The sequence below is a fragment of the Apaloderma vittatum genome, unplaced genomic scaffold, assembly GCF_000703405.1.
Source record: "Apaloderma vittatum isolate BGI_N311 unplaced genomic scaffold, ASM70340v1 scaffold11935, whole genome shotgun sequence".
Lineage (NCBI taxonomy): Eukaryota > Metazoa > Chordata > Aves > Trogoniformes > Trogonidae > Apaloderma > Apaloderma vittatum.
In genome coordinates, this window is record NW_009717764.1 from 135,852 (window position 1) to 146,893 (window position 11,042).

Below are 11,042 nucleotides of genomic sequence, written 5' to 3' on the forward strand. Positions count from 1 at the left end.
TCTGTGCTATAGTTGAACATCCTTAAGGCATCCCCCAGAGGCTTTCAAACATGTAATTCCAAATGTTTATTATAGCCTTTTTTCATAGTATGTTCCAGAAGAAACAGCACTAATTTGTTATTATATGCAGTTTGAAGTATAGTGCTTTGCAATTTCAATAGATACAGTCCCGTATTATAAAATCTACTTTTGCAAGTATTTTTGCTTCTCGTTACTGTAGTACCTTGCTGCATAAGGTAGAAAAAGGGAGAAAAATTAAAGATTGCTCTTTTTTTGTATTATTTTATATTCCTTCCCTTTCAAGATCAGTGCCACCAATCACTATTTTCACTTCATGTTTTCACTAGTGCTGTTTACACTTCTGCAGTAAAAACTGTGATTCTGGGAAGGCACCTGGACACGCTCCTGTAAAGAATTGGGGGGATGTTGCCTTTTTTTTTTTTTTTAAATCAGCAAACCTGGGCAATTTCAAACACCCTGTGGTCCTTTACTCCTGGGATGTGCAGGAATTCCTCTCCATCCCTCCAGCTGGATGAAATGAGACTCCATGTGAGGAAATCTAATTCCCACACTTAGGCAGAATGTGAAATTGGAGGTTGAGTTCTTCCTGGCCCACCCTGCTCATGCTGTTCTTCATAAATTCTGTTGTTATATCCAGGCCAATTGCTGTAATTATGTTTTCATTGGCCTTCTTCATTTAAGTTTCGTTTCCAGATAGTCCTCAATTTGGTATGTTGGCTTAGCTTTTCATGTAAAAAGAGAGCATTGCACTGTTTTTTTTCTCCTCCTCAATCAAATCTCCATAGGCTTCTTTATCAATGGATAGACCCCAAGAACCTACCCTTGGGATATTTCATATCTCAACTGATTTATTATGTGAGAGACCCCTTTCAGAGATCTAATTTTTCACTTCGAACATAACAATTCAGTATTAGGTGTTGTGATATATTGACTTGGAATATAAGATCCATGCTTTGTCAACCTTTAATAAATTTAAATATATGTACATCCTGGTGTTGTACTCATGTACGCAGTGTGTGCCAACTTTCAATACGACGCTAAGGCTGCTTTCCATTATAGTGGGACAACAATATCCTATGGAAAGATAAGGCAACTAGCTTTTGCTCAGCATAGGTTTTCACGTGGCAGTATCCTGAGAGGCATTAATGCTGTTCACTTGAAAGAAACCATTCCTCTTATCGACATCTGTGTCATTTCAAGGTTTTGTACAATTTTTTTCAGCTGTTGGCAAAAAAAGATGAAGGATCTTAGTTACGAGATTTCCTTCAGCAGTTAATACAAGCCTGAAAATCCAAGATACAGGAAAGAGAAGACTATCAGTACATGAAAATTAATCTTTCTGATTTAAAATATCCTTATAATTAGGTTAAAAAAGTTTTTTTCTGTTTTTGTTTTAGCAATGGGCCTAAACTACAAGGTATTTTTTTTACTTTCTGGATGTCCTACATCTTACTAATACTACACATTGGAATTTTCCACTCCTTCAACTTACAACTATGTTTTTTTCCATATAAATCCTCAGACCACACCCATGACATTTCTCTTGATTTCTTATTCTAAATTGCTGTGTAGCTTTGCTGCCCGTTGTTAAAATAGCTGACAAATCTGACTCTGGAGATGTGCTTCAGTGACACATGAGGGAATGTTCCCATGAACTGCATTGTGTGAAGTCAGTTTACTATAAATTTGGCTCAAGACCTCGAATGCAAACCAAAACCTTTCCTACAGCACAACAACTTCATGTAAGAAATAGCAAAACCAGGTAAAATAAGACAAATCTGTAAGGGTGCAACATAAATATTTGGGTGGATTTTTTACAAAATATAAGTCATTAGGTCTGGCTGATTACACAAGTCAGTAGTCATTTGAGCATAGGTCTTCCATACGCAATCTGCATCTTCATCAGAAAAGATTCACTGTAATCAGCTATTCTCAACTGTAAAGGTTTTTTTTTAATATCACATTGTTCTTAATACCCTGTAGCAAACATATCTGAAATAATTTTTGTCTTTCTATATATCATTCATTCATTGTGTTCTTGAAATTTATAGATTCTTTAAGGATATAATTGCATTATATGATCTCAAGAGGTCCCTACTCTGTGATACATTTATAAGTAGAGCAAAATTTCTCATTTTGGAAATTGTTTGGGAAAGAGAGCTTAAAAATACTACCTGCCTGTAGTTGTGGATCATATTGACTGAAAAGTACAAGTGGTACTTGCAATGCAAAAACCACAGCCACAGTCCATGTGTTATAGAAGCACAGTAATCCTGACTGTGGAGAGATGCAAGGTGATTTCTAAACATAACTAAACTCTGCCTGATGACCGAATTGCTCTGTAATTCTGTGGCTTTAAAAATGCAAATTTAAAAATGAGGGCAGAAGCTATCCTAAAGCCATCTCTGCAGTGACCAAGGTCTCACTTCCACTTGCTTACATGTATACACTTCTAGTGATTTGAAGAATGAAACCCTGGGGGAAGACTGGTAGTCAGAAAACAGGAGAATTTGGGTCCAAACTCAACAGATACCAAGGCTATTGACTCCAGTGAACATTAGTTAAGAATTTGCGTGTGTTTGTGTTATCCACCTAGGGATGCTGAGGTGTGACTGCTTTTTTTACTGAACACTTTGTCTCCAGTGTTCCTTCTTGCAGCTGAGAGATAATTAAAAGGGGCAAATTCAGTTATGCACAGACAAGGTTTGGTGGAATGAGAAATGCCCCAATCCAATAATTTTCATCACTAAAACTCTACTGGCCTGAAGTCTGAATTAACCTGTAGAGGAAATAGCTGCAGTGAAACATAGCTAGCTGGGAACATAATCTCAGAATATTAATATTAAAGCATCCAAAATTTTATGGAAGTAGCATTATTTAATCTTACTGATTGATGTACCACAGTACATCAAATGGATAGAGAAATAGCATACAGAACAAACAGCTCTTGTAACTCAGAAATGCAAAGCACTTGCAGCAGTACCCTCAGATACTGCACTGTGAAGAGTTAAATGAAGAAAATCTGATCAAGGCAGTCTATTAAAGTATGGCCTTCTCTGGCAGGGAAAGCAATAGATCCATTAACATGACAGATTAATGTTCAAGTTAACACACCATTCCCACATATTCTGCCCTGCTTCTTTCTATGCATAAAGAAGAGACATAGATTTATTGCTCCACTGTTCTTTGTCTAAAAGTGAATTTAACTAATCAGCAAAGTGAACAGACAGATACCTGTGTCTTACTGTCTTGGACAGATGAGTCCAGAGGCCATCAGACAGTTCCCTCTGCCTATTCTCTTCCCCTATGAATCTCAAATGTTTCCTAGATTCTAATTGAAATTTTGAATCCCTTTTCATAGAAAATTAATGAAAAAAGCAAGGTGAATCCTACTACACTTTTCCCATCAAAGCTTCAAAGTAAGGTAAAGCTATACATTTGGCTCAAAATTTTCTATTTAGCTAGCTTCTATGAGACTTTTAGCTGAGTTTGGGAAACAGTTATGGAGTAAAATGTAATTACTGCTACTGCACAGTAGATCTAATATTTTAGGCAGACAAGATGGATAGAAAGCATTTGAAAAATACTGCTATTCCTATTTTTCAGGTATAAGCTGAGGCAAAGAGGATTAAATTACTTGTCCAGGAGGAATTCTGTAGCACAGTCAAGAACAGATGTATTTGAAAAATACTTTGCGTATGTTTGGTTTCCTGCAGAATTGTATTTCTTCTCATTGTGAACTGAAAATATTTTACTCTGCAACATTGTACTACAAAGCAACCCTACTGAAACAGTCTTAATTGCAACCAATAATTATATTCCAGGGGACTAGAATAGGAAAGAAATTGTTATGAAGTGTGATTTCAGTAAGACAGTTCTGGACCAAGTTTTTGAATAATACATATCAGTATTGCTCTTCTGAAATGAACTGATCTATCACGGTATCTTGAAGTTGAGAGTAGGTTGAATTGTGACTACTGGGCAATACTGCAGCAAATAATACACTAGAAAAATGGTGTGTTGTGACAACAAGGCCTTAATTGGTTGTATCTTCCCCAAGAACTCTGGACACCTAACAGTATTTCCCAAGGGATTTGTAGGAATTGAACCAGTTTCTATGCACAGGTAATAAAATGTAGATAGCAGATACTGACAACAAAATTAAAAACAGGAAAAACCTAAGTAGAGAGACTGGTAATTTCACAATAAGTGATACTGTATTTTAAAATAAAACAATTTGAAACGACAAGATGGAAAGTACAAAGAATCTTAAACAGTGAATGACAGGCTCATTTGGGTACAATGTGACAGGTCAACATTCAAGTCTTATAGCTTTTACAGCGCCCTTTTAAAAATGACTTCCCTACCAATTGACCATGACGTCATTTTTAGGGTCAGGAAGTGATTGTTCCACCACCAAGTATGTCTGTGCTCTTTAATTGTATGCCTAGTTGCACACTAGAGAGAAGTACATTAAAGAGAGCATTTATTAACTTAAAGAGTAATCTGTTATGTTAATGGCCTCACTTCTGGCCATGTGAAAGAAGATTATAAATTAATAAATCAAGGATAATGCGCTCTCTTCTTTAAAAAAAAGGCAGCTAAGTATTTGGTGTCTGGTCTTTATGGCTGGCCATAACTGGATAGCATTTCTGGTATAACAGGCAGCCAGTCAGGTTTAACGTAAACTAAATTTATTATTTAGAAGTTTAGAAACATTTGGTTTGCTAAACAAAAGTTTTTTATAAAAAAGGTAGAATAAATTATTTCTGACATTTTAATGCTTTAGAGATACTTGTTCAGACAGTAAATGATAGGCCTGAAAAAAAGAAACAGAGAGCAAAGCTGTCTTCGTAAATCACAGTTAGCTTTGGATTGGGTTTTGGCAGTCAAAAAGTAAAAACTGCAGCTAGCAATTTTCTTTCATTCAAGAATGATAAGCTTTTTTTCTTCAAACTAGAAATATTGTCAGTTAACTTAATTTAGCCAAAAACCATCACAGACCTGAAAAAATTATGCGAAAGGGAACAACGTTCAACAAAAATATTGATTCAGGTCCTTCACAGTGGAATTGACACAGAAAACCTTTGGACACAAATTACTGCTGGGTTATGAGACTACATCTTATGTAGAGGCATTGGCAGACCGAACACTTTCAACAGAGCAGCTGGACAGTCAAGTGTTTTAGATCTCCTAGTAAGTACAGCTTGTGACTTGATGGGATAACATTTGTGATTTGTTCACTTGGGTGTGCATATTTGCATGTAGCTTTGAGATATTCATGACAGAAGTACATGAAAGATGACCCTTTCAAAATCTGAGGTTCCTATGCATAGATCATTGACATGTATTTTGCAGGCAGCTAGTGTGGAACAAGTGGAAATACTCTGGAACTTAGTATGGCCACTTAGTCTTTCTCTGTAATATTTCCCTCTTACTCCCTTTCCTCAAAAGAATATATAACCCAGAATAAGAGGGGGCCTCCGAAGATCTTAAAAGCCTCTTCAGAAAGGTACCCCTACCTCACTAGTCCACAAAAATCCACGACATCCTGAAGGAAAGCCCTAAATCAAAATTCCACGGTAAACAACATTCCTAGTATTTGCTCCAAACATCATGCATTACAGAAATATTTTGATATTCAAATCAGAAGCGTTGCTGAACCAAGCTGTCAAATTTTGTAAGTGCTTAAAATTTTAGCGTAGCTCACTCCCTGACCCTGGTCACTGGCCTGGGTCCAGGCCAAAGCTCCAAACTGTGTACTTTGGAAAGCTTACAATCCTGCTGCAGCTCTGCACTTCACATGTTGAGATTTTTTTTTTCTTTTTAATGAAAAACAGCTAATTTAGGGCCAATTTAAGGCTAAATTAGATACCTCTACACAATCTACAGCCAGAATACAGGAATGACTGAAGAGTAAATACATCCCTAGAGAACACAGCTAAGTTATGAGTTGGAATTAGCTGGCAAGATTTTATGTTATTTTTTTTTCCCATTGAAAAAATACTGTTGCCCTGAAGTGTGTATACTTTTCCCAGACCTTTTTTTTTTTTTTGCCTGCCTTCTGTAATTTCACAAGAAAAGATGTGGACTTTTCAGTTTGTTAGGGGAAGGTTTTATTCTAAAGTAAGAGCCAGAGCATCAATGATAATGGCTAGAGTGCAGAGGTTAGAATAATAAAGTTTTTTTTTACATCCTGCCTCTTCCTCTATGCTTACCTTTGTGAAACAGAATCAAAACAGGTTCATGACTATCACTTTATTCACGTTGGAACCTGCTGAATGCTTGAATTGCAAGCATTAATTGCAAGAACTAAAAATGCCACATCCTCTCTTTTATCTGGTGAAATGGCATAGAACAAATGAGATTATTCCCCTTATATATCCAGTATAAACTATTTCAGCAGTATATTTAGGTTGAAAAGTCTCATTTTAAAAGGGATGGATCTCTTGGTCCTCTCTTTTAATGGTTTAAGTTTGTAATTTAATTTGACTCATAATTAAACACTGATAGATCTATTTGTTGCACTTTTTCTAAATGAGTGTTTTGGAAGTATTTGCATGGAAGCAATCATATTGAAAATGTCTCATATGTATATATAGTTATGAATTTTACCTAATTATCATTATTTAACATTTTCTATTAATGTATAGAACAAATATGTGGTCTTGTTGCTAGCCTTGCCTACATAACTCCCAAATGCTGAACTGACAGGTTCACTTCTAATGTACTCCTTTAATAAGGATGATTACAGCTCTAAACAAAATAACAATATACAGGAAGATTATTAAATTACTACACATCCACTTTCTTTCAGAAAGTTAATTCCCTGTTTCCTAAATGTATTTCCTGCTGCTTACCATGAGTTATTTTCAATTGTAAAGAACCCAGCAAACATGGTAACACAACATGCTGCAAGAGCTGGGCTACAGTATAAAACAATAATGAAGAAAATCTGAATGACTGCTATGGAACCAGCTAGTTGCTTCTAAATCTGACTGAAAGCAAGTGTTATTACTGTCTCTTGAAAACAATCCTTTCAGGAAATGTGTATATAACCAGGTACAAATCTGTATATGTTCACCCAATCAGAATGGTTGCTAAGCCTAAATTGTAAAAATTAAGATCCTTCTCGAGCCTTCTTAAGTCTAGTATTGAGCCCCACTAGCATTTAAAAAAATAAATTAAAAAATCTGTACTGTTTGGGGGAGAAGTGGTGGGTGCTAGGCAATAAAACATAATTGCTTTGTTGCAGTCTAGAGAATATTTTTTTCCGTAGTAGAGTTTATCCCGCAGATTCACATTCACACTAAATTTTATATTGCAGTTTTATTCATTTCTGCTTCTTGATCAAAGCTGTTGTGTATTACTTCTGAGTATTGTCCAATAGTAACTCATTTTCCATCTCAGAAATGTCCTCATTTCAAAATGTCATACACAGAAATCCTGAACAAATAAGAATCAAAAAAGAAAAAGATAATATAAATCACGAAGGGAAGCTTTTCTGTCTGAAAACTCATTAATCCAAATATTATAATCCTAAACAATCACAGTAAGTCAAAAACCCTTTCCTTGATAAACTTTAAAATTATGCTTCAAGTGAATGCATAGTATGTACTGTTTATTAGTCTATACTCCAGTTAGAATTAAGTGATTTATGTAAGCAACCAAAACTATTCACTGCAGTTTGAATTATATCTGTCAAATTCTTTACATATTAACATCTGGATGCAGAGTCTGAATGCCAATATTATTCACACTTTGAATAATAATGACCAAGCTTAAAAATAAAATACTTTATAAGCATCCTGCAAGCTGAAAAATGGACTTACTTGTTCTAGCACTATTTGATATAAAATACAATGTATGTATTTTAATAGATTTATTCAGCTCTTTGCAAATATGGCATAATTGCCAAAACTAACCAGTTTTCTATTATTATACTTCCATCTTGAGTAATGATTGCTCAGAATCAGAAATACAACTAAAGCTGAGGTTTGTATTCCTCCATAATTTGTACAATTCTGTCTAAAAATGCAGCTAATGAAGTATTTTAGCTACTGAAGCTAGATTTGAGATTTCCAGACTTCTTACAAAATCAAAAATATTGTAAAAACTCTAGAAAAGGAGGAACTGGCAAGAGGTACAGTCAGTAGCACCTCTAGAAAATGCCTAACAATAAATCACATGCAATACAAAAAGTGCAGATCTCTTCTATAGTTGACCTCTAAAATCACATATAGGTAAATATAAAATTTTACTACAGAACCTGATCTAAGAACTGGCTAAATAATCAAAACACCATTTGATGTATTATATTGGAAACTTTTTGATAACTCTTAATAATGTAAGAAAAGCTTGTTTAAATTGGTAGAAACAAGTTATAAAATTCAGAAGACATTTGAAAAAACATATTTCTTGGTTACACATATTGAAGACATTGAAAAGAACAATAATGATGGAAAGTATTTTCATTGCTCTGCAATAAAAGCAATCTTTTTAAAAAAATAACTTGTAATTTTCATCATGTAAAAAATAGAAGTCTTCAGGGAAACCTTACCAACATGTGTAAATGATGTATGACTGTAAAGAAGCCTGAGCCAGGCTCTTCTCATTGATGTCTGGTTGCAGGACAAGAGGCAACAGGCACAAACTGAAACATACGAAATGAAATTTAAACATAAGGAAAATAATTTTGCCTTTTAGATGTTGCCCAGAGAAGCTGTGTAGTCCACACCTTTTGAGATAGTCAAAACTTGGCTGGATATGCTTCTGAGCCACCTGCTTTGAGCAGAAGGATGGGACTGGGCACTCTCCAGAGGTCCCTTCCTGCTTCAACTCTTCTTTGATTCCATAAACTCCTCAGTAAAACTACAACCATTTTCCTCATAGCCGAATATGTTGGGGAAAAAAAAAAGTTATATTTAATTCTCACAGAAGCCAAGCCAACTCCTCTGCTACCAAAACTTTACCAGGTAAACACAATACAACTACATACCAGCTAAGAAAGACAGTATCTCTTTAAAACTCCATGTGCCATACATAGGTAACTAATATTTGTTTACTTTTGAAACATTGTAAACAGTTCACAATGCAAATGCTTATCTATATGGAAAAGATGGAAAGTAGAAATATGGCTTCCATCTTAACAGTATGAACAGCTGAATGCTGCAGCCATGAGGAGCTGGTTGTGGAGACTGTGTCCCCAGCATCAGTGAGCTCTGAAAGGCATTTCTGAAATTCTAAGTATTTAGTCCCTAAATTCCTAACAGAACCACTCAGAACATGTGGGGAGACTTTCTCAGAACAAGAACCAAGCTCTGTCTCTATGGAAGCTTATCTAGGTCAGGCTTGATACAGCAAAGACACCTTTACAGCAGCATAGTCTCACTAAGCTCCTCATGAACAGACAGAACCTTTCCTAGGAGCCAGGTCAGAGTGACCTGAACTTAAGACATCATAAACTTTGTGTGAATCTACTCTCTTTATTGTATTTTAAATACAGACACCACTAGTATCAAAAGCCTTCAGTTTTATAAGTTGCACGCTATGGAAATCACAAGCACACATATAGGAACAGGAAAGCAACACTTTAAACAGTATAAGCCCACAGCTGTTTGGTGAGCCAAATTAAAGAAAAAGCTTCCTTGTCCCCACAAGATGGATCCTCTTGTATCCCCCCATATTGCAGCTGAACATGTTTAATTCTGCCTTATGCAAGCCTCAATGTATTATCTACATCACTAGAAAAAGCATTTTACTTTTCATCACCTTTGAAAATCGGTAGTAGATTTCTTTGTTGCTACAAGTAAATTCCTGCTACTGTCAGGCTGGGGCTGACCCACCCAGATCTGAACACCCACGACTACTCTGGTCCCCTTCATCTGTCTTTATATAGTAGAGACACATAAGTGTTTTTACAGTGTGAGTCATGTCCTTATAGATGTGATTCACCTATATGTGGTTAGATAGATACACCATCCCTAAAGCATGTGTTTTTTCCTGTTTATTACAAAGAAAGACGAGAATACACAGCTCAGAAGAAGTTATATACATAGCAGATGTCTAAAACCAGAGCTAATAAATATATCTCTTCCAGCCTGCATCTATGCTGCAATCTTACTACATTCCGCACGCTTACCTGAGCACAAGTGGCAGTCCCACCTTCACAGTCATCAGATGGTTTCCCATGATCTGTAGGAAGCAGAGAGGAAAAGAGGAGTTGTCATCTCATTTCCCACTACCACTCTGTTCCCTCCTTTGAAGGCTGGAAAACTAACAGCACACTGAATCACAGATTAAAGGATGAGAAACTCATCAGACCTATCACCTGTCAACTTGGATTTTCTCATCCTCTGTTGAGTCTGGCATCACATGATAGCCTTTACTTAATTAGATACACATTTGTGTTAATTACACATGTGCACCTACCTAGCATTTAAGTAGGATCTCCAGTCCTTTAGCTATTGCTGAATTCATTGACAGAACAGGCAAAATGATTAGTGTGTCTCTTGACAGAAGCTGACTTGTTACAGGTTTCTTTCTTGTCTATTAGATCATATAGAAATGAGTTTTCAGATTCTTGCATTGATTTTGCAATGTTTATTGACAGAAACATTAATTAATAGACAAATTAGTGGTAACTATGCTCATATATCTTGACATCTTTTTTCTTTTTCCGGTTAATTTGTACAAAAGAGTATTTCCATGAAAATTGTTTCTTTTTCTTTTTTTCTTAAAAATAAACTTGCTACTCCTGTTTCCCACTAAAGTTTCCATTCCCAATAAACTATTCCAATGTCAGAGAGAGTCTGAAATCCAGCAGAACCAACAGCTTAGAAATATTTACAATGCCAGACTCTAGTAGAAGTGGTTGGTAATTTTCCAGTGAAAATGTTTGAGGATATATATTAGGGGAACATATTGGTTTCTCTAAGTCTCCATCTGCTCCAAAACTTTTATTTTAATTTTCCCTCAAAGATATCTTACCAACATTTTTCCTGTTATCTCTTTGGATTTCA